This window comes from Habropoda laboriosa, unplaced genomic scaffold (genome assembly GCF_001263275.1).
Source record: "Habropoda laboriosa isolate 0110345459 unplaced genomic scaffold, ASM126327v1 scaffold718, whole genome shotgun sequence".
NCBI lineage: Eukaryota > Metazoa > Arthropoda > Insecta > Hymenoptera > Apidae > Habropoda > Habropoda laboriosa.
Window position 1 is genome coordinate 1,589,425 of NW_017100942.1, and position 26,079 is coordinate 1,615,503.

Here is a 26,079-nt window from a genome sequence, read left to right on the forward strand (position 1 = left end):
CGGCATAAATTTATAAGTGACTATTTATAGTTTATGAAAATATCGAAGTTAGTAGCAGAGGAACTCTATTTTTTAATCTTCTCTAAATTTTTCAAAAAATTTAATTCCTCCGTTGTTACGGTTAACGAAGCTGTTACTAAAAGTTATTAACACGAGAGTAACTCTTACTTATCCCCTACTGCGAGGAAACTCTTCTTTTTTACCTCATTAAGGCGCCTGAGAATCTTCGATATTTCCCAGAAACACTGTAATTGTTTCCAACAATAGGACGATAGCAAACAGCAACGGCACCATTCTCGCGAATGAGTTATAATGGTTTTCAAATCTAATCGAACGGAAATTTCAGCTTGGCTTCGAGGAAAGCGTAAGGGGCGATTTGTACGGGGGAGAGAGAGCAATAGGATCGGACTGGAAAAATACACCGCTGAGATAAAAAACATTCGCGACAGATTTTGTGCACTTCGGTAAGCTTTTCAGAAGGTTAAAATGTTAATGCTACTTGTGAAATGTGTCTTCCGTCTCGAATATTCGAAGAAGATGTACACGATAGTAATATTTTCAAAATTCCAATTTTAACAATATTGAATAATATTTTTCATCGATATTTACTAGAATATTTGTCTGAAAATCATTTTTCTCGACTCGACAGCCAGTAAATCAACAGAGTCTCTTCAACTCCGCATGAATCCTCATAGACATGTGCGAAAGACTGGATGAAATCGAAGAGCGATATTATTCTTCCATTATGCCCGTTGCAATGTTTGTCGTGAAACGAGTTCACGTTCAGAGAGAATTAATAAATTATCGAGTTGGTACTATCCTCGATATTACCGTTGTGTTGCATGCAAATTCAAAGAGACGAATCAAAAGCTTCGAGATTTTTTACTATTAAAAAAAAAAAAATAGAATTGTGAGAAATATTAAAACTCTAATATTCGAATAACAAACTTAAAACAAAATCACAGTGCACAAAAAATTCTTAAAAAGAAATAAAGAAAAATTGCCTAAAAATTAGAAGAAAATGTACGCGTCACACTCTAACGTTCGAATAATAAATGAGAAAATCTGAAAAATCAATAAACTTCCTCAAAAAACAGAAATCTCTCAGCAAACCACAAACTTGTCCCATTGCACCTTCCAAAATCCGCGAATACTCGCGCGAAACCGAAAAATCCTCTCACGAGTAGCGCTCGCGAAATTGAAAAAAGCATCGCGGCAAAAGGCAAAACTGAAGAATCTGCGATCGTAGAGAGTGGTGATATTATTCCTCAATGATGGTCGTAATTAAAACGAAAGGTTTTCGAGCGGACGGTAGTTCGTCCAGTCAGAATCCCGTGATAAATCATCGACCCTGACACATATCGCGGGCCACATACGGGAATATGTGCCAGCGCACACGAACGGGCACGGTCATGGATGCATTCGAACAGGTTCGCGACACACATACACCCACACCCTGTACAACACACCGACATAGATACGTATGAAACATGAACGAGCTGTACTCGCATGTTCCGGTTGAACGTGTCTATTCAGTCTGCCTTTGTCACGGCATCGCCAACCGTCACATGCTCCGTGCACGCTTAATTACACGTTATTGCGCTTCGCGGAACGCCGTTAAGTTTTCCCTCGGCTGTATCCAACAGAGAGACCGATGCCACCGTTCAACCGGGCGTTCCGCGCGCCTCCGCGGTATAATCCTGATTTCTGCCGCGAAACTGAGAGAAACGGCGACAGGGTCGAGACGTTACTTACCGTTTTCACAGTAGCCGAACTCTGCGGACCCTGCTCACTACACGCTACTACGGCTGATTTATCTCTGACCTTCGCTACTTGCTGGTGGCTGTCGAACTCCTCGGTATGGAGAATTTCGAACAGTCTTCTGCAACGAAGAATGGAAAATATGTGTTTTGTTATGGATCGATGATCGATGGAATTTTTCCTTTTTGTAGATGAGGTTGTATGTGGGGATTCGAGGAGATTGTTGGGATTAAAGTTGTAGGAATTTGGGGTTTTAGGAGGATTGGTGTAGACGTATTGCTTCTTGAGGAAATTATTTGTAGTAATTGGTAACACTTGGGGAGGATTTTTGGGAGAATTGTGAGTTTTTATTTTAAAGGTTTGCAATTTTGAATGTAAATTTATCTAGAATTTTTGAGACAGATGACCGAGAATATTAGGGTTAAAGTAGTACGAATTTTGGGTTTAAGGAGGATTGGTGTAAATGCATTCTTCGTTGAGGAAATTATTTGTGATAATTTGGGAAGGAATTGTTAAAACTAGGGGAGAATTGGTATTGTTTATTTTGAGATATTTAGACGAGATTTTTAATGCAAATTTTTTAGACTAATTTGTTAGATAGTTGATCGAGAATGTTAGGATTAAAGTAGTAAGAATTTGGGGTCTTACGAGGATTGTAGTAAATGTATTTTTTGTTGAGGAAATGATTTGTAATAATTGGTAACATTCGCAGAAATTATAACTTTTTATTTGAAGATACTCGATGAAATTTTTAGTTCAAATTTTGAGACTTTTTTTTAGACAGTTGAGAGAATGTTAGAATTAATACGAGATAAAATTAGAAGATTTTTTTGATTGTTAATGTAGTAGGAATTTGTTATAATAATTTATAACAGTTGGGAGTAATTTTATTGCAAGGTATTCGGACGAAATTTTTAATGCAACATTATCAAAGAATTACTAGTTGCCCAAAAAAGTAGTTTACAATGGGAAAAAGAAACGAGCTCGTAAAGATGAATGAAGCCTGACGAGAAACTAATTGAATAAAAGCATAATTATGTAAAGAGGTTTCTTTATACTATACTCGTATAACACAGTCGTAGCGCACATTTTTCTAAATACATATTTCACATCGTACAACTTGTTATACGTGAAAACATCGTTGAACATATGCCTCTACTTCGTTTTAACCTGAATTTTTTTAAAAACCGGTAGCTTCGTTAAAAACAAGCCGGAAACCTTGACAACTCGGAGATTACAGCTTCAAAGAAATAAGAAGCGATCTGTCCATTACCACGTTGAAAAAGACCTCCTGTTTCAATGTTTTAAATCTGTCGATACTTTTAAATATCTCAAATATTACAAAATTTCAAAGAAATTGGAATAATGTCAAATTTCCTTTTGTATTTTCAAGAATCCTGTTTAAAATATATTAAAAATTATGCAGTAACGGAGGAAATTCAAAAAATCACACAAATTAAAAAATTCCGTGTTTGTAAATATCTCAAATGTTACAAAATTAAAAGAAAATTGGAATACTGTCAAACTTTTCTTTTTATTTTCAAGAAATCCTGTTTAAAATATTTAAAACATTATGCACTAACGAAGGAAATCGAAGAAAATTAAAAAGTTTCCTATTTTTAAACATCTCAAATGTTACAAAATAAAAAACAATTGTAATACTCTCAAATTTCTTTTTTTATTTTTAAGAAATCCTGTTCAAAATATTTAAAAAATTATGCACTAACGAAGGAAATCGAAGAAATCATACAAATCACAGAATCTCGAATTTCACAAATTAAAAAATTTCGAATTTTTAAAAATCTCAAATTTTGCAAAATTTTTAAAAATTGAAATACCTTCAAATTTCTTCTTGTAACTTTAAAAAATCCTGTTTAAAATACACAATAAATTATACACTAAGAAAGGAAACCGAGAAAATCACACGTATCATAAAATTTCGCGAAAGTAATCGATCATTCAGACAAAGACACGTCCGAAACGATTTCGATGGAAACTAGAATCGTGCATTTTGATGGATTGTTAATTAATCCGGCCGCAAGTTTCCTCGTTTACTGCTCCACCAGGAGAACATGAAAACTTCCTCTGGTTTGTAGGCGAACACCACGGACAGGACAGACATCGCTGCTTCCGCTTCCGGCGAATATTCCCCGAAACTCCGGGCCTCCTTCGATTTAAGTCAGTCGAAATTCACCTCGAGTATGAACAACTTTTCTCATTAAGTCGAACAAGTTTTTTCTTTCCTCTCCGCCGACACGTAGAAATTCGATCGTCGCGAGAATAATCGACAGGCGAAGGTCTAAATCGACGACGCGGCGCCGAAATGTTTCTTCAGCTGGGACGCCAGAAACGTGTACACAACTGGCGTTGTGTTGTCGCAATGAACACGCGTGTGCTTGTGAACGCACAGCGGAATAATTGAAATATTATTAGCGGCACAATGGCACTCGTTATTCGAGATGAATAAGATAGACTGTCTCGTTGTCATGTTTTGTTTTACACAGTATAGTTTTGTCTTGGGTGATGTGGCACGTCTCTCGATCAATTTTAGCGTTCTGCTTTTGGATTCGTGATTAAAGGAAATGCTGATTGGACGGATAGATGGAAAATGAGTTTACGAAGAAATTTTTTGTTTATATTTACTTTGTAATTCTGTTACGGATTGTATTTTGGAGAATGTTGAGATGGTGGCGATTATTGTAGAAAATATTTTTGAAAATTTTTGCGTAAATAATCTGGTATTAATTTAATTGAAAGGAATCGGTATAGAAGCTTAATAATTGGTTTCGAGTTAGCTGTCTTATGTTGTAAGTGTGTTCTGTAATTTGGGGACATGGATTAGTATATTGTAGAAAATATTTTTGAAAAATTTTACGTAAACAATTTAACGTTGGAATGATTGTATAATTAAGTTAACTTTGTTTCAAATATAAATGTGTTCAGATACTACGAAAAGTTTGTCGAGTCTAGAGACCACGAGTAGCTCTAAACTTTCTCTTATCACATACTGTTCCCACTTAAGAAGATTCATTCTCATGAATCTGCACGTTTATACGTACTTATGATTATACAGTTGTACGTAGTTTGAAAATTCTTTGCAAACAACGTGACACTTTACTTTCAAAAGTCTTATGAATAAAATATTTGTATACTTACATGTTATCGAAAGTTTTAAGTATCAGAACCTTCCAGTTGCCATAGATCTTAGTTAACCTAATACGTTAGTACTTTCTCAGTCGTGTGAAAAGAACTTATTCTGTTAATTAACAGCTGAATAATCAGACTTGAGTAATTATGACAAATAACAAGTTATTTAACAATTTTTCTTCTTCCTTTCCTCTGTGAAAGGATTGCTACCCAGTGCTACCCAGAATAATTGACAAATTCAATTCTCTTCGATTTTTTCAGATCACTTTGGCAATATAGAAAAAAGTTATTTAACAATTTTCCTTCTTCCACTTTTCTGTGAAGAGATTTCCAGTGCCACCCAGAATAATTGACAAATTCAATTCGCTTCGATTTTTTCAGATCACTTTGGCAATATAGAAAATATTTTTCTATTCTATGAAAGGATTTGTAATGCAGCCCAGAATAATTGACAAATTCAATTCTCTTCGATTTTTTCAGATCACTTTTGTAAACACAAAGTTTTCTATGAAAATACCGTATATTACGAGAAGATTTTCAAAACAACACAAAATAATTGAAAAATACATTTCTCTTCCAATTTTTACTTAGATAACTTTCGTAATCACAAAATTTTCTATGAAAATACTGTTTTTCATGAAAAGATTTCCAACGCGACCCGGAATAATTGACAAATTCAATTCTCTTCAGCTTTTTATTTGGATCACTTTCATAATCACAAAATTTTCAACGAAAAAATTACCAACGCAGCCGAAAATAAATTGACAAATTCAATTCTCTTCTACTTCATACGTACAATTTCACTTTCATAATCACAGAAACTTCACAAGTCTCAAAAATCCACGCTTCACTCCTCAAATACAGCGCACACTTCCCCCAATTCCATTACCCAAAAAACAATCGACCAACGATACCAACCCCAAGTCAAATTCCATTCTCCCGATCCTCCGCTTATCGTCCATTGCCACCTCCCGTATCCAACGACACCCCGAAATGTTTCAATTATACCATCAACGCCTCCGCCCCCGGTCGCAGTTAATTAACCCCGCCCCGTGTCTTCCCTCCGCGAAAAGCGCTCGATTATTATTCCACGCATTGGCGCGATCCAGCTAACGGTCGCGGTGCAATATCTTCCGCGGCTCGCCGCCACAAAAACCAAACGGGGAGAGACGGGGTAGAGAGAGAGAGAGAGAGAGCTCGTGTTGATTTAACCTTGACACGAGTCGCGCCAAAAATCAAGCGTGCCGCGGATCGTTAAAAGACGGGCTGAAGGGAGGGTTTCACGGAGCGATGGGGTAGGAGGTGGTGGTGGGTTGGGATTCGAAATGAAATTCAACGGTAGGATAAAAATTCTTGCGGCAGGTGCGCGGCGCGCTGCGCAACGTAACGGATCGATCGATTAAATTAATTGTCCCCGTTTGTCTCGAGCGTGGCTCGTGTGTCTCGTCCACGGAACCAACGACTAGAGAACTATCCCCGGATTCTGTATCACTTGGACCAACAAGCTCTTCTTCTTTCTTCGACACGTCGTTTGCATTTTTCCCCTCTTTTTCCTGCGCTTCCTTTGGACGGCGAAAAGGACTGATAATCGAACAGGATAACGGGGGTGAGTTATTAAAAAGTGAACGAGGAATAAAACGGAAGAACGACCGTGGGGAACTCTCTCTCCCTCTCTTCTTCGTGCATGCGTGTGCGCGCTCGCTTGGTAGAATTTCAAGAGTTCCGCGCATCGGTAACCTGACCCGAACCGAGATCCATATAACCTGTGTTTGTGTCAAGGCGAAAGGGGCCAACACTCTCGGCTGACCTACATCGGCCGATCACACTCCCACCTCCACCCATCTAGCATCGACTCAGTTCGCCGCTTCCCACCTGCACCCTTTCGCGATCACCCTGCAGCCCTGGATTCTAGTTTTTCCCCTCGGACGGTTATCGCTCGCTCAAGGGACGCGGACATCTCCCTTTACTCGAGGCTAGGACAGGGCGTGGAGGAGTTAATTGGTAGGGTAAGGGTGGTTTTGGTTGTTCGAGGTAGTTACGGTCGTTGAGACGGGGCTTGGGTTAATTAGGAGAATGATACCGGGGAGATGAAAAATGGTTTTGGAGACGGGTAATTTGAGGAGGGGGTTGAGGTTCGGTGGAGGGAATTTGTAGGTTGTTGACGATTTTTTTTGGGTTGTAGACTGGATTGTTGTTCGATATTTGATGAGTATCGATTCTATTGGGTTGTTGTGAGAATATTTTCGCTGGCGAGATTTGTTTGTTACAAAAGTAGTTATATAGAAAGCATTCATTTTGCAGTTTATTTTTGTATTGGCATGTTTTTTATTTTACGGGGTTGTTGTAAGAGTATTTTTACAGGTCAGATTTATTCTTGCATTATTAGTGCTGAAAGGTAGTTACACAGAAGAAATTCATTTTGTAGCTTATCTTTGTGCTGGCATCATTTTGATTTTAAGGGATTGTTACAAGAATATTTTACTGGTGAAATTTGTTTATGCATTATTGGTGCTGAAAAGTAGTTATATTGAAATGATTCATTTTGCAGTTTATTTCTATACTGGAGTCTTTAAGTTTGGGACAAGAAAATGATTGTGGCAGAAGAGAATCATTTTTTAAAGAAAATGAATTGTAGCGTTAACTTCACTTGGCTGGAAAAATTGAAAGCTTAAATTAACGTATCTATGCAATTTACAATGAAATATTCAATAGCAGGTTTCTGTTCCTAGGAAAATTCAAATTAATACGTCTTCCTCTTTTTATTAAAAATATAGTCAAACAAGTTCGCTTCTATGTCAGCTCTTCATAAAAGAATTACCTACGCTAGAGAGTAGAATGAAAGTTTTTACATTCTCATCTCTCGTCCACGAAAATAATCCCCCCTCAACGTTAATTTGTTGGACAAAGCATTATGCAAACACGTAACAATTCTCGCACATCACGTTCTACAAACGTTACCTTCGTCCCTGGCTATTAAAGCGCAACAAACCTCCGAGATGAATAGAAAAATAATTGCGTAGCGGAACTAAATCGTTCAATCTGGAAAACTACTTTCCAATTTTTAACATTTGACAATCTATAGAAATGTGCGAGACAAATTCTCTCGACGAACAACAGTGTTATTCGATCTCTTTGATTAGAAACTCAAAAATTTTCAATCTAAAGAAAATTTTTAAATTTCATATTCAAAATATTTCAATTTTCAATACATTGTAAATTTTCCTCACTGAATTACAGCATTTCCCAAAGAATACAAATTCTCTTGACACACAATAGTATTGTTCAAATTTCTCTCAGATCAGAATTTTAAAAATTAAAAATTTTTAAAGCATTATACTCAAAAAAAATTTCAATTTTCAACAGATTCTACATGTTTCCTCGCTAAATCACAGCCTTTCCCAAGGAATAACACACATTTCCCCCGAATTATCCTTCGCCGCGACAATCAAAGTGGCGATTAAACGCGATAAAATATCCGCCGACAAAAGTCGGTAAATGAATACACACCTTAACGAACTCCCTGCTATCTTTCCCCTTTCAAGACAACCGAATTAACACAGAAGGACGGTCTTACATGCACAGGGCTGTCCCTTTTCCAATGTGCAAGCGAAGAGAGAGAGAGAGAGAGAGGGGGAGAAGGAACGATAAGGAACGATTGGAAAGTGGTCGTTTAACAAAAGGGATTCGCGTGTTGCGTGCAGAACGGAATTGCAGCCGTTCCGTGGGATATGCACAGGGTCGTGCGTCGACAGACCGACATCCGTGGACACGGGAGTGCTGGCACTGTTTCTACAGGTGTATTAACTGGGTCAGCGTTCCAGTTGTTGGGGGTGGCGAGGGTGGCGTGGTCACCGGGACGAGTTCACCTGAAGACTTGTGTGTCGCTCCGGCGGCCGACGTGTATACATACATGTATACCGTTTTTCGATCGAACGAACATCTTTTTGAAAGGCGCCCGCCGTTATATCAGCCATCAATTTCCTACGTTCGCACACGCGTACAGGTAGAGGTACGACTCGGTTAAACGTCGAAATTCTCAAGGAAACCTCGTTACGGATTTTTCTTTCTAGATGGAATTTTTGAATGTTTCTTCTAAACGAGGGGCGGTATTGTTTAGTTTTTCAAAATGCAACTTAGAGGGGCAGTTTTTCGTTCTCGTTCACGAAAGAGTGGTAATTTCCTTTTTGCATTGGAATTTTTGGTGGAAGGTTTTACAGGATGGAGAGAGGTCTGCAATTAAATTGGTAGTTTTGTGGGGTGTTTGTTATTGTATTAGTTGCTATGCTACGAAAAAAGCATGTTGTGAGTAAAATTTCAACTACAAACGAGGTGTAATTTTTCTTCTCTCTTATTGAAAAGTGGATTCTGATGTATTTATACGGAAAAATGTTTCGGCAGATCCTTTTGAAAAGTATACATGGCAGAATAAATGTTTAAAGTGATAATAGAAGATAGATATTCTCAAATAGACACTCTTATGGTGCAAAGTTGAACGTCTCGGTGTTTGCATGTGATTTTCATTATAATTATTGCAACTTCGAGTAAATTTTGCAGTAAATCAGTCAATCTTCGATCAATTCCTATTATTTCAATCATATCTACGTTGACACAAATGAGAATACCAATAAAACCAGAATAATGTGAAGCATAATAAAAAAACCTTTGTAAAAAAAAAATCGTTGCTGTCGGTGACAGTCAGTGGAGCACACTACCGTAATAAAATAAAGTTCTCCATGCAGAAAACCTATTCGACACCCGGTGAATAGAGGAAAATTTCGAAACAGGCAGTCGCCTCTCTCTCTCTCTCTCTCTCCCAACGATTACACGCTCGTGGATAGGGTCTTTTTTTCCGAGGCTGCAGCATTGAATCCCGGAAAAGCGGCCTCTCGTCCGTGTGTAATTACAAAAAAAAATCGACGAGCCGGCATGTATCTCGAATCTCCATTAAAGCGGGTTAATTAAATTATCCATGGACGAGGGGACGCGAGGGAGAAATTATAACATATTATTCCTGGGCAGATGACACTTCGCGAAGGTGTATATATACTTGACTGGTCGTGCTGCTGCTTTAAGAGATCCTTTCGAGCGAAGTGAAGAGAGACAGAGTGATAGAGAGAAATATAGAGAGAAAGAGAGAGAAAGGCAGACAGAAAGAGGCAAAGAAAAAGAAAAATAGAGAGAGAGAGAGAGAGAGACATACAGAGGCAAAGAAAAGGAAAGATAAAGGAAGAGTGAGAGAAAGAGGCAAAGAGAGAGAAAGAGACAGAGAGAGAGAAAGATAGAGAGATTGAGAGAGGGAGAGGCGAAGAAAAAGAAAGATAGAGATTCTTGAAGCGTGGCGGAGGTGAGGAGGACACCGGCAGGTAACTCGCGATGTACGAAGTAAAACTGGCAGACAGAGACGTGGCCCAGTTCGGACTTGGCCCGTCCAAGGTCGTGCCTCGCGAAAAGATAATTACGTATTTAGGTCAGACAGACGGATATCTGCACGGTTCGGCCATGATACAGATAGTAGGCAGAAGCAGGCGTACAGTGTATGTATCATTCGCCTATTAATTCTGATACTGAATATTTTCCTCCTATCTTTCACCTGAAGAGCTCCAGCCATCCTATACCAGACAATCGTCAGCGAAACCAGTTAATTCAAGTATGTACTCCGATTTATGTAATATATGCAGGGGAGAAATTGAAACGCGACACGAGGATCGTGAAAGCGTCGTCGTTCAAGGACTGTATGCATGAATCAACGGTGCCGTATGAGAAAATAATAAGGTGGCTGCAACGATGGCGCGTAAAAAATTCTTAACCCTTTCGTTACTTTGCTGGTGGTCGCTGTATGGGGATAGTTGAACCGTGAGACTTCATTTTGACGCAGAATGGAACGTCTACTATCTTTGTCTTATTATGCAAATTCAGTTTTAGCGATGTTTTAATTCACGTTTTTCCAATGGATATAAACAAACGCGCGTTGGAATGTATGTATTGTGTGCTACAGCACGAAATTAGGACGTGATTGAGGAATATCTGTTGGCCTAAGGCGCTGGATCGTGTCTGCAATAGGCAACTCGCGAAAATTGACCTTTCTTCGTTGATTGGCCATTTTTATGATTTTCTAACTCCGGAAAATTGTATTTAAATGACACACCTTTTGGAGAAAAACCGACCCAAATTCTCAGAGTGTAAGGAAGATTTATTCTAGGTGACTATTCATTACCTTGAGACGAAAGAAAAGAAAAAATGGAGAAAGCAGTCGAAATTTCTAACTTAAAGAAATTTCTAAATTTGTAAGCTGAAACTCTGCTCCAGAGTAGAACCATTCGGTACTCTCGATTCGCAACCTAACGCACTCTCTACAATCTTTTCACCGAGTATCAATATTAGGTTAAAAAAGTACCGCGACGCCTTAAACACGAAAAGAGAGCACAGCACAAAGCAGAATAGTCAAATTCAAAAAATCGTGCATCAGTGCAATTTTATCGGAGTTAGGTGACCATAGTCACCTTTAGGATTCAGCTAACGTTAAATGCCGAGTGACTATAGCCACCCTCGAGATATAGCAAACGCTCGATACTCGCTGACCATCGCTTTTAGCTACGAAAGGGTTAATCCTTTCCAGGAGCCGAAACAAGCTGCCCTCGAAGAACGACGATGTCGTTGCGTTAACATTGAACCGATCCTGCTCACGTTCGATGCTTATCTAGCCAGCGGTGAACTTTCGCGCGAGGGTGAGTCACGTAACCTGTTACGAGTTAAATGTCTCGCTGGCGAATGAAGATATACACGCTGGGAATTGTTTGCGGTAGTTCGAGACGGTGGAAAGGGTAGATGTAACATTTCTGATACACGTATAATTTAATATCGGTGAACTTTGTCCAGTTTCTTGGATTTTCAGGGCTGCGTATTTTTCACTGCTGTACAGGGTGCAATTAGGTGTAAAGGTTACAAGAAACGTAAGCTTGTATATTCCTTTTCTTAAACAATGCGTGTAATAATTCTTGCAAAATGAAGGAAATCGTGCGGAATAAAATTGATCGTAGTTGGAAATATAGCTGAATAGATCTGTTATCGCTAATGGAGATAGCTTTTTTGTCATTAATAATTGATTTCTGAGGTCGACACGTGAGAAATGTTCGACTGCAGTTTCTTTATTTCTCTTCACTTTTATCGTCAGAAAAAGGACATTTTGTTAGATCGACAAATTGTTCCAAAATTGATTTATCCTTGAATCAACGTCAAAATTTTGTTCTTTTTTTTTGAAGCACAATTTTATTTCAACCTCTGCACAATGGTTGAACTTCAAACATCGGCTTGCTGGAGGAGCGATTCCGTTAGGAAATTCCAGGAATTAAGGGACCGCAGAGATCTTAATTTCCGCCAGGAGAAAAAGCGTTACACGAACTTCCATTTCGGGACGCGGTGTAATTTCCCGTCGAATCTTTTCCGATTGGTTCTGCTCCGAATCGTGGTACGGTGTCGCGAGGAGAATCTTCCACTTCCATCGACCTCTGGAACCAACAACTCGGGGACTTTCGCCGGAGACTTTCTTAGTTAGGTGGAAGGGAATCTCGGCTGTACCGTTTCAGCCGCCATTGTTCGGATATTCGCGCAGAAAGCGAGGAGCATTTGGTCAAGGACGCGCATAAATCCACTCGAACCGCTACACCGGATGCTGCCAATAAACTAAATTTTCGAATTCTCCGTCGACAGATGTGTCTGTTCGACGTGCTCCTCCGAGTACGCCGAATTCTCGGAATTTTTGGGGGGATTTTATGGCGGTTTCCGGAAGTAACGACTTCACGCTCGAAGTTGTGATAAAATGGAAGAATGGAGTTCGAGTTCTAAACTTCGGGAATTCGAAAAATTCATTATTATCTTTATATTCATCTTCGTGATCCTTAGTATTAGGTCGTTCCATAAATTCGTGCCGGAAGCAAAAATTATTTGAATGAAAATGCAAGAAAATTCTACAGCTAACCAAAAAATAATAAAACACTTTTTTTTTTTTTATCAAATTGAAGGATTCGTTGGAAATATTGATCTAAATTATAAAATTCAACATAAACTTCTGGAATGACCTATTATATTCAACAGCAGCAAGTGTTCACGAAATAAACGAAAAGTGGCCTAAAACCGAATTTCCTCATAATCCACAATAAATGATTTAAAAGTGTTCTCTCTCGTCACAATTAAACACACCAATCTAATTCGTTCCAACGACGCCGATTAAATTCCACAGGAACACGAAGCACAACCACAACTTAAAGGAACACTCCATAGATCCTCCAACATGCAAAGAAAAACGAAGAAAAATCCACGCTTTACCGGTGAAAACAAAGTTCCACAGAAGTTCCGTGCAGGTCTTTAGCCCCATTCGGCGAACAACAGCGAAAGGTATACACACTCTCCCGTGATCGATAGCCTAAACGCTTCACTTCAATCTCTTTTCGTTCAGAGCGTTACGTAACGCGTGGACGATTGCTCTCGACCGAGCCACTTCTAGCCCCCTATCCATCAGCGAAACGAGCCCCGGCCCGCGACGAAGTTTTCCCTGTCGTCCATTAAGAATGCAAGCGGCGGAGTTATTATCAGGCAGCGGGCTAGACGGCCTACTCTCTCTCTCTCTCTCTCTCTCTACCTTAGAGCTTCCAATCTGCTAAAGGCAAAGAGCACACCTTCGATCGGTCTACTTCCAGCTAACTTGCCCCGTTACGTACAGCACACCGGTTACGTAACAGAGAGCGATTAGCTTATAGCCGGCCGACGACCGAGCCAGCCTACAAACCCTCCTCCTCTCTCGCCCCTTTCTTTTCGTTGGAATCCCCTTTGAAACGGTAGCCGGTGCTGTTATCAGTAGCGTGTTTGTGTCTTGTATCGAGGAACCAAGGAGAGAGAGACCTCGATATACACACCGATATCGGAAAGATCGATGGCATTTCCGTTTTGTGCATCCCTCGGGAACACATAGCTCTCTTCCTCTACTACTACTACAGCTTACTATCGGCAAGCGCTCTATAGCCCAGCACCATCGCATGGGTCGCCATCGTATTCGAAGGCAAGTCGGTGGTTCGAAGAGGGTAGAGGCCAGTGGGACACACACCACACCTGTACAGCACCGGTATTCGGGTCATGCATCTCGGCCACTTAGACTAGGTCACTACCTCCCTCGTTCGTCCCGACTCATCCCCCTTTCCTCTCCTTCCCTCGCTCCCTCCTCCCTCTCTCTCTCTCTCTCTGTGGCTTGGGTCTCTCCTTCTCGCCGATTCCCCACTCTCTCTCTTTCTCTCTTTCCATAGATTTAGCTCTCTTCTTCTCACCGGTTCCCCACTCTCTTTCTCTCTCTCTCTCTCTCTCTCTTTCTCTCCATAGATTTAGCTCTCTCTCTCTCTCTCTCTCTCTCTCTCTTTCTCTCCATAGATTTAGCTCTCTCTCTCTCTCTTTCTCTCTCTCTCTCTCTTTCTCTCCATAGATTTAGCTCTCTCTCTCTCCCCGGCCTCCGTTATGCTCCCCTTTCCCTTGAAAATATTTCATTCTTTTGCCCACCCGCCCGCCTTTTCTTCGTTCTTTCTTAACCACGTCGATAGGCGAACAAAAGGGTGGCTCGTTCGCTAGGCACCAGTGACTATCATTGATTGTTCGATGCTATTGGTAGCACTTCTCGAGTGGCTCGTCGATGCATGCATACACTTGGAGAAGTGTGTTGGTTGGATTTCTCGAGGAATCGTTTTTTTTTTGTTTTTTTTTTTTAATGCTACTGTGTGCTGTCGCAGACAGAACAAAGGAATCTACGGTTAGGTTGGTTGTTATCGTGATCATCCGGGGAGTGTAAATATCTGGCGTATTATTTCTAACGGCAGGAAGGAGAAAAGCTGAGTCCGCGGTAAGCAGCTTACAATTGCCAGCAGACCGATGGTGGACGTTGCATAAATTAGAATCTTCAAGATAGCCTGACCTAATTAATAAATTTCCCATCAATTTGCGGGAGGTACGATCTGATCGGTTACATAAGATGTTTAATGAAACTGTGAAAGCGTGCAAAGCGGGGTAAGTAGGTTATAATTGCCGCAGACGTCGATTGATGTAGCAAAAGGTGGGATAGTAGAGGTAGATTGATTCGATTTCGTTGGAGGCCTGATACGAGTTTCAGGGAAATGTAGTATTTTGAGAAGTTTTTAAAAATTTCACACATGACACTGTTGAGTTTATGAAGGGATTTCAATGTACTGGGTGGAACATTTGAAACAAGCCACCTAATTATCTTCTCTAGCTATGGTGGAAGGAGAACATTTTTATACGTGATTTAAATGGTTTCAAAGGGTGAATATAATGGGCGACAAACTTTTTTGCATTTTCTTCAAGATCACCTACACTTTTTTCTTTTCTACTGTATGTTGTAGCAGTCATTGATGTGCATTTAAGCTTGCATAATAATCTGGCCTTAGAATAACCTTGGACTTTAAAATTTGGAATAAAATGTAAAACTTCCTTCAATTAAAAAAAATGTTTCTTCAGTAGAAGTTACTGACGATCTGATAGAAAATTCTTTAAAATTCCTCAAAGTGGACTAGTCCGATTAATAAATTTACCAAATTTTATTGTATTTTATAAAATTTCATCACGAGTGTGCACAAAGATTAACAAATTTTACAGCTATTCTAAAGAATATTAAAAGGCCAATTCTTCACAATACTCTCTTAATACAAAGCTTTGCATACATCGACCTCTATAAAAAATAAAAAAAAGAATAAAACGTAATTCCAAATATTTTCGCACACATCGGCCTGCATGAAAAATAAAAAACAAGAATAAAAAGTAGTCCCAAATATTTTTCGCTGCTTCCTCGAACATTTCTTCCTGGTAACGACAAGAAGGGGAGGAAAGAAGTTTCCTGAGAAAACAAGCTGCAGCTGATATCGAATACGCGAAACAAGGGAGAAAGCGGAGGGGAAAAGGAGATCTCGCAGGAGCGATGCGGTCGCTTCCGGTGCACCGACGCACCTGGAAAAGAGGGGTTGCACGCAGCCGGCGTGAGACCTTGAAGGTACTCGAAACCGGGGCAGTGTCCCGAAGAGAGATCCGCGCAACCGCAGAACGCGAACCGTGTACCACGAGAGGCGAAGCCAGGTTGCCCTAGATCGGGGCTGGTCCGTCGCTAAACTCGGCGTTTACACCCGGCGAATCTAGAACAGAGGCCGACTGGTTCGATTCCCTCGAGAGGGCTCGTTCGTTACACGCGCGACGTTTTTTTCCCTTTTCTCTTTTTTTGGGGAAATTTTCATCGACACCGGGGACACAACCTTGCGAGTCCTGGGGATTTCCGTTTCACATGGATCACCCTGTATATTTTATAATTTCTCTGTTTCGTTTGGAAATTGAAGGTGAAGCTTCTTTTCTAACTTTACCTTCGGAAGTGTAAAAATTAGGGGAGGAATTTTTCTTTTGCCATTTCTTCCGTAAAAAAAATTCGCGAGGCCTGCGAATCTCGTTTCACGTTAGTTTATAATTTACCTTTTTCACTTATAAATCAAAGGTGGAACATCCTTTTCTAATTTTTCCTTTGAAAGTGTAAAAAGCTTTTATCTGAAAATTAGGAAGGGGTAAATTTCTTTTGCCATATCTTCCGTCAAAAAAACTCTTCTACCATAGAAGTCACTCTGGCGATTGAATAGAAGATTCTTTATAATTTTTTAAGATAGACCAGTCCAATTAATGAATTACCAACATGCTATGTTTCAGAATCACATTTCACCATTAGTGTGCACGAAGTTTTTGTTTGCTCTTACTGCTAGGAATATTTTCGTGAATTTCGTAGAACGTTCTATTCGACGAGAAAGATATATGTATGCGTAGTAGAAGGGTAGAAACAGGATGTTTTATTTAGGAGGTTCTCAGTCAGCTGGTTTTCACTCGAAGAAGGTTCTCTCGAGGAAGGAAAGGCGTGTTTATAGAGGAAGTTGTAGGGTATATGGGAGCATTCGAATGGAGGTAATTTCGAGTGAAAGAGTTTTAATGGGAAATGTAGAATAAAGTTCTCGTTGCGAGAACCGGGGAGAAATTGATTTCGAAGAATTGGCGGGTTGGGAGTGTTGCTTGATTAAAGCTTGATTCAAAGGGTCTTGAGGTTGCTGCGTGCTTTAGTCGTACAAAATTCACGGAAGTAATAGTTTGTAGGATTTGTGTCGATTAAAAGAAATTCAATTGTGTCATTCTATAGAAATTTTATTTTCTTGACAGAGTATTCTAGAATTCATTTTATTTGACTCCAATTCATTCATTTGAAAATAAGATAAAATTGAAATGAATTAAAAAGCTGTCAATTTAAAAAAAAATCAAATTTTCAGAAAATATAATGATTGAAAAAGCTTCAATTGTGTCATTTTATAGAAATTTATATAGAAACTTAATTTTCTTGACAGGGTATTCTAGAATTCATTTGATAATAAGATAAAACGAAAATTAATTAGAAAGCTATCGTGGATTTAAAAAAAAACAATTTCTCATTAAAGGGACAATTTTGCTTGTCTATTTGTAATAATTGTTTCTATCGTATTTCGTATTATACAATAGTCACAATATAGTAATTATTACTACACTATACCTAAAGGGAAAAATTAATTGAAGCAAAGTAATTTGTGCATATAGAGTAACGAACGATAGAGATTTACGATAAAAAAAAGAAAAAAGAAAAAGACACTTGACTATGTAGAGAGACAGAAAGTTTCTTCTCGCTTCTACAAAGGTTTTCAGAAATTCGTTTGCTGTTTTACATTTGTTGCATAAAGGGAGAGAAATTGTTCGCGTATAAAATTTATTGCCTTTCAGTGGGCTTGTGTACGGCAGTAGATTTAATGCGAAGTACGAAAGATGGAAAAGTGGAAATGTTTTTAACATGAGAACTGCGCTTTAACTTTTTTATTAACATTCTTTTGACCACTATGAAGAGCCCAGCGTGTATTCCGATTAAAATTTCTGTTGATATGGATAACCATGCTTTTTAACGTTGAAACGAACGATAATATTTAACGGGGTGATGGAAAATAATGTGGAATTTATTAGGAGAATGAATAAATTGATATCTCGATACGATAATTAAAAAGTTCAAATTTCCATTTCAATACTACTCTTCAATAATGATATAATTCATGTGATTTTCGTATTTAAAATAACTGACATTTTGTTCTCTTTTTTCTTTCAAAATCATACACCAAATATTTTTGATAAGATAGTTCAAGTTTTCAGAAGCGAAAATGTACCATTTGCTTTTGTGTGCTTTTTCGAAAATGCTTTAAGTAAATAAAGCTGAGTTCACTAATGTACAAAATACATTTTAGTTACGTACATTTCCTTACTCTTCAAATTTATTCTTCTATTCAGTATGTACACATTTTCTTCATAGTGAACTATACTGTTGATAAAAAAGTAAATTGGGAAGAAGTGAAATTTGTCAAAAATTAAAATAATACGAAGTGAAATTTCTAAAAAATTAAATTAATAAGAAGCTAAATTTCTAAAACATTGAATTGACGAAAGAGTAAATTCATAGAAAATGAAATGGACAATAAATTTGAAAATCAGCGTAGCACTATAGTCTCAGAAAGATACTAATGAACGCTTTCTCTAACATCTCTCCCTTCAAAAAAGATAATCTCTTCCAGCAAATTGCCTGAATATCATAAAAAAGAATCACGAATATTATTCTGAAATTGGAATTTCAAGGGATGCGATAGTTGCACGTTTTTCACACCGCAGAAAGTGTCAACCTCCGAAGCACGTGTCCGCCAGTTATTGGCAAAGAGGAGCACGCTCGCTCAGACACGTTTCCTTTTTTCTCTATCCCTTCACCATCGAGATGTAACCGAAAGTTTAGTCCTTTTCCACAGTCGTAGCGATCGTAAAGTGCAGGACGAACGAGATTGCAGCTCGTAGCAGCAGTGCATTTCTACGCGTAACCAGCTCCGATACGTCTTCTTACATTTGAAGAATTGTTTATGCAAGGGTCGATAAATATTACCAACCGCGTTTCTATTCAACGCGATCGATTTTTACGAGCTTTTCAGAATTTCGATAAAGCTCGACACCCTTCTCGTCGGGCTTTTAATATCTTCTGCTTCTCCTACCCTTCTGCTTAGACTTTTATCGAGCGGAAACGGAAGACGGTAAAAGCGGGGTAGTAATACTCGAAGAGACGCTCGATGTAATTTATGAATAGCGAAAGAGGTAATATGCTGCTATCGAGGAAAAATTTATTTTACACACTGGGTTGGGTTAGATTTTCTTTTGTTCCGTTGAGATTGTTCACTTTTTAAGCAGGCTTGTGTTTTATTATTAACGATACATTTTTCATTTCAGTTTGATAATTCTTTATTAACGATAAATTGTCATTTTCTTGTATGACTGAAAATTACTACTAAAATAGTAGCTGTTTAACCAACAGGGGTTTATGGCACTGATTCCAAACGACGTTACTTTTGAGAAGTTTTTCTACAAGTATTTTGATAACAATATCCTATTCAAGCCAGAGGGCAAATCCGGCTTATTACCTGATGGCCGCGGAAATTCTCCACTTGTGCGGGCCACATGGTAAGCCGGTACTTGCCTCTGCGTGCTCAGTAACGGTAAACATGCCATGAACCCTTAAAGTCGACGTTTCGGCAAGATCGCCACGCGGGGCTGACACGCCCGTTTGGGACCGTCTCTCCCTCTCTGCCAACGCCCTACTCTACCACACGGGGGAGTGCACGAGGGCCTAAATGGGCGGCTCTAGGGGAGTGCACGAGGGCCTAAGTGGGCGGCTCTAGGGGAATGCACAAGGGCCTAAGTGGGCGGCTCTAGGGGAGTGCACGAGGGCCTAGGAGGGCGGCTCTAGGGAGTGAAAGGCCCATGATTAGCCAACAAGGTAAACTCCCCATTTTGGCGAAAGTAGATATATACAGCCAGTTCACGACATTCGGGCAGATTCTAATATACTTAGAAACAATCGACACCACTTTGAGCGCTCTAACACGCAATACTCGACATTCTTGATACACCAGTGCGGTCCAGTCCGAAACAATCGACATCACAAATAAAGCGCGATCACCATCGCGACAATAAGTAGTTGGCACATACGCGTGCAATAATTACCAACGCCAACCCGACCTTCCAACCGGCAAGAAGCCCGGGAAGCTGCGTTATCAGTAGCTTCTGGAAGATATAAAAATGTGTAGAATAAAATTTTTCAGTTTGAATATTACTTTTTTAAATGTATAGTGGGAGTTCCCCTAGTACCGGACGCTTAAGGTTTTCTTTAAATAAATCTCTCTACCTGTGCACTCGCGACTGAAACGCGTAGAAAACTTACTTTTATTCCTTTTGTCTCCTCTAGGAGATACGCGGAATAACGGCTCGATAGCGTTTCAATTACTGCAGATATAATTAATGTTCGGTGTTAAGGGAACTCCCCCTATATTTTTACTTTATCGATTAAAATTAGTTTCTTCGACATCATTTCGATTTTTTAGAGATGTTAAATCGGAGATATTGGCAATACTATCGGGAACATTATTCTTTACTCTGTTTATGAAGGAAAAAATGTGTGACATAATTAGTAGACTCTCTGCAATAATTATTAACGTATATTCTTTCGCAAAGTATCATTTTAATCATACCTCGAGGCTCGATTAAAATTTGAAAACTCCCAAACGAGTCGCAGCTATTCTCACTTTTAATTTGTTATAAAAACGTAATTCGTGTAGTAACTCACTTCTCAAAGTGCCTGAAAATCGATTTTCAAGATATCTCTCCACGATTAAGCTTTCAAATCGAAGATACCCATCTAGATTCCAATGAAGCGCGGAACCTTGCGATATATAGTATCCGAAGGATAAGTAAAAAGAAAGCGTTCTTACACTTAACACACTCATACACACGAAGTGTCGGAATGGAATGTACCTTTGACAGCAGTTGATGGATTAGTTTGAAAGAACAATACCTTTTGTACATCTGGTGCATAGAAATAAATCGCCAGCGGCGAGGTAGGCAAGAAAGAATCTCAATTTCTTCCTAGACGTTCTGCACGTTGGACTAAATAAAAACGTAGTAACATGTGACAGACGTTACCTACGATAAAAAGGAGAAGGAGAAGAAATATCTAGCTAGATGTTAGATACGGTGACTCTTACTACTATTCGGACACTCTTTGGAACAGTATAACTTTTTCAAAATTGGACTTAACGACTTGTCAGAAGGATTGGTATACTAGATGACGCGTGTAAAATTTTTTGAAAAAATTGCAATTTGTGGGAATCGCGAAGAAAATTGTAAAGGTCACATTCGACAACTTTTTTATCTGAGCCCGTAATGAAAATTGAAAAAAATACGTTTTGCAGAAAATTTGATCGAAATCGGTTAATGTTACTACGAGCTACAAATCGTTGAAGATTGTGAAAATCGCACTATTTCACGACGTTTAGCCTATAATTGTAATAAATCTGAGGATTCCTACATCTTTCGATGCCTGTCGCTTGTTTCTCCATCCACCGATTTCGATGAAATTTTCAGCATGTGTATAATTGACATAAATCTACAAAACGTATGTTTTAAATTTTCATTACAAGCTCAGTGACCTTTACAATTTTCTTCGCGATTCCCACAAATTGCAATATTTTCAAAAAATTTTACACACGTCATCTAGCATACCAATCCTTCTACCTTCTCAAAAAGCTCAAGTCGTTTGATCCAATTTTAAAAAAGTTATACTGTTCTAAATAGTGTCCGAATATTAGTAAGAGTCGCTGTATATCTAATGAAATCTGTAGTACCTGTATTTTTCAGGATAAATTTTGTAGAAGTAGGTAGTTACTTAGAATGGAGCATTTATAAGACGTTTTCTGGTAACTGGTGGGAAGTGCAGAAATTGATTAGAAACTATTAAAGGTGACTAACTAGGAATAAAAACGTTGCTTGATGTAAAGTAACAGGTTCATTAATTCGGAGGTGTCGACACCCATCTTTTTGTGCATTCCGTGTGGGTGGAGCTACGTAGGTGGCTGATTTTCACTTGTTGCTACATTTTAGTTGCTCCGGAGATTTCGTCTCGGTACTGTATACTCATGGAAGAAAAATTGACCATTCCAGAAATTCTTTTTCATCGATAGATTTATGAAATTGTGACGATTGTCTATTAAATGCCATTTCTTCTGAAATAAACACATTCGATGGTAAACCTTACATATTGATTCGCACGATCTAATTTAGCTCAGAAATAAACGCAATCCTTAACCCTTTCGCGACGGCGGAACTAGCCATCGGTAACGAACGGGTCGTCGTGCCGTTAGTGACACCATACGCATTAAGAGTGTCTCGCGTTTTTTCAAATCTTAGAGGATTTCGTTGGAACAACAGAGGACTTAAGGATGTATTGGATAAAGGGAATGTTGTCGAGGCCTTGTTCTGTATTTTAAAATAAATCTTCACTTTGAGTTGCTGAGGTGCGAGCCAAAACGAAGTGATCAAAGACATTTTTTAAAATGATAATTTTATTAAGAATGGTATTTGAAATTTAGATTGAAATCTCTGTTCAGGACATAAACGCCTTACAATCAACGAGCACAGTGATTTATTCCGTGAGAAATAATCCTCAGGAACAATCCTAATCTCTGACAACAATTTTCATCGGACAAAATTACCACCTTAAGAACTGATCACAGATATTTCTCAAAAATGATAATTTTCTTATCAAAAACGACACTTGAAATTTAAACTAAAGTCTCCAATCAGAATCTAATTATCTTGCAATCGATTTATTCCACGAGGGATAATCCTCAGGGACAATCCTAATCTCTGACAAAATCGGACGAAAATCGATCTGATCACAATAGATTTCTCAAAAATGATAATTTCACGATCAAAAACGATACTTGCAATTTAAACTAAAATCTCCATTCGCAACGAAGACGCCTTACAATCATCAAACACATTAAACTGCACTTCGTAGTCTGAGATTTAAGAAAAAGAAAGGGATCCAAGCCTCGGTGTACCAAGTATTGCAAGCAGATTGCACGAGCGAGACAGCGAATTGAGAAATGGGACGCGTAATGGTAATTCGCGCTTCGTTAAAAGGACAGGAGAGAGACTCGTCAAGGGTAAGGAACACTGGCTAAATGAGACTTATAGCGTGCAATAACGTTGGACGAGCTGTGAAAGAAATTTTCAAGGCAGTATTCAGCTTTCGAGGGGAGAGCCAGGAGCTTTTAAGTAGAACGAGTACTTCGGTAATATTTCTCTCCTTTCTTCCGGGAGGGGGCTGACTAATGATTTCATAGAAATTCAACGAGAAAGTGACGAAGGACGTTCAGATTTAAGTAATACGAGTATGTTGTACACAGACAGTTTTTTAAGCTATTGGATTTTTCCTTCGAATATGAAGGTTTTTTAAAACAGTTAACAAAGTATTTTGTCTTTGAAACTTTCAGCTTCGTCAGAACGGAATATAAAAGCAGCGTGAGAGCTTCGAAAGTTGGAAGGATGTCTTCCTTGTCATTGTAGAACAACGATGCATTATACATTTATACGTTAAATTCCTTTTTTCCTGTAGCATAAACGTTGTAACAATGTATCAAACTATCGACAGGATATATTTATTTCATTTAAAGTAACTTAATATTGAAGTTGTATTTAAGGTAACAACTTCATTTATATTATTCCGTTGGATTCAGATTTTATTTAGTATCAAATTGACACTGTTAATTCTCGTGATAATTCAGAAACTTTTATACCACAATTTTACCAATTCGTAACAAAACTGCAATAAATACATTCGCTGTAACATGAAAAGGTTAAATTCGACAGGACCAAACGCAACTTAACTACACAATAAATAAACCGCGTTACATTTTATTTTATTCAAAGTAACACAATACTAACGTAACCTCATTCACGAAATAGCAATAAAACAGCAGTAAATGCATTCCCCGTAACGCAGAAAAAGTAAAATCTGACAGAACCAAACGCACCTTAATTGCAAAACAAATAAATCACATTACGCAACTACCATTGCGCAATATTTTATAGGTACTACTTACTCAAATTAACTTCTATCTTAAACATCAACCATTACACTGTAAACCTGAAATTTATATTCCAACATCCATCAAACGAATTCTATCGAATAAATTACACCATCAAAACACGAACCCAAAGTATTTTCTCCTCGCGCCATTACATATCTATCGTGTTACAGAACCGCCTAATAAATCTCCAACGTTACACGCGATAAATCCAGCACACCACAAGTTGAAACAGAAAACCTCCAGTCCAGCATTTACAGTTTCTTGCGTGCACAAGCCATAGACTATGCTCCCATAATCGGCCGAATTGATCGAACCGTGTCGATTCCTCGGTTGCAACTCGAGAATCTCCCAGCATTAACGTTTCCCTCGTCGAGTCCCTGTGTATCGTTAAACGTTGCCAGCCGTATTGTATCTGCCCCCCCTGTTCAAGGTAGACACTTTCCAACTGTTAATCTCGTTCACGGTCCATCGATAATAATTCGAAATCTGTTCCCCCCGCCGGTTGCAAACGAGAGGAGATAGGCGGATCGATGATGGGCGTTCATTCGCGAGCAGAGAAGCACAGCCCCGCTATTATCGCAGTTGACTCTCCCGGCAGAGGGAGAATCCGATACACGGTAATTAATTGGAATAATAGGGACGAAACGACGGATGGGGGACACTCGACGGACGAGTCTTCCGTGAAAAAGCGACGATTCAATCGTTCGTGAACCAACCGCTCCCTCTCTGCTGCTGCACGCAGCACGTGAAATGCCAATTAAAATATTGATACTCGCGTGTGTGCGAGGAGGAGTTTTATTTGGATAACTGCGGAAACCGTTCCGTTCCATTAACCCTGTGTTACGAAGAGTCGGGATGATTATAGGACGAGTGGGGCCGATAGGAGTCACGTTCGTGATTTTAGCACGTCAATTTTGAATTTTGAGTTGCTGAGGTTGAAGGATAGTGGGAATGTTTCAGTGCTTCTGTAAGGATTGTACATGGGTGGTTGTGATATGTGTGATTACCTGACTGTGGATTTTTATGTAAATTCAGATTTTTGTGAGTTTTATTAGAGAAACAGGAGATGGGTAGAATGTTGGGTTTAATTTTGCGTCTTCAAATTTGCCAAAAATGCATAAAAATTCGTTGATTCGTTTGGGAGGCTGTTTGGGCAAGTTTGTTAATGTTTTCTTATTTCTAATTTTTTCGAAGATATGATTTTAACTAATTGCAACTTTAACAAAATTTCATTTCTCGTGTTAAGGAGCTCGTGGAAACTTTTAAGGCATGGAAGCTCGAATGAGGGAAAATTTCTTCAGGATGGTGTATGAAATCTGCATAAAAAAATTAATTGGCAAATTCAGTTCTTGTGAAATACACGAAACACTGAAGATAGTGGACGATAATTTTGGAAATGCATAAAGTACCGAAGATAAGTTTTTTTGAAGTTTCTGATTCATCGGTGTGGTCTAAGCAGAGATACTTCTAAATTAAACTCACGTTAATAATGAGACACTCTTTTACCAATAAAACCAAATATAATTTACATATATACATATACAAAATAATTTTTGCAATTAAATTAATGAAGTAACCAACGAAATTTTCCTCTTCAAATTTCCTCCTTATTAAATTCTTTCCTCTGTCCCTACGAATAAAATTATTAAATCACACACTCGTCAAATTTCTAACCCAATCCTCCTGCCTACATCACCCTCAAAAATCATTTTACCACAGCAATCAATATTCACATCCTGCTTCCACGTCCCATAAAATCAAATCCAATACAAACACCTCCCATTTCTCTCCAAACAAACAAGCTCAACAGTCCAACCGTAATCACACACGCTACACACGATCACCAAACTGTATCCACGAAGAAAGTGTTTCAAAGTATCGCGTATGTTCCGCGAAATCGAGCGCTGGATCGCGAGTCGCGTATTAGAATTTTATCGGTAGTAAAAGCGCGTGCCAGCGTTGGAGAACGGAATCGTAACTGGAGAACAGATTCAGCGTGTCGTAATTCATCGAAACGAGCCCCCGTAGAGGGCGGCTGCTGGCTATAAATTTGACTGGCTGCAGAGAAGAGAAGAGAGAGAATCACAATTTCCCGTGAACCGTGGCGTAATGAAGCGGTCGCGAT

General features: G+C 38.9%; 1 protein-coding gene across 1 annotated transcript in view; it reads left to right on the forward strand.

Moving 5' to 3' along the window:
- Positions 1-26,079, forward strand: part of LOC108577637 (neuropeptide SIFamide receptor-like) — a 95,666-nt gene that overhangs the window by 22,722 nt on the left and 46,865 nt on the right. The gene's annotated exons all lie outside the window — the stretch shown is intronic.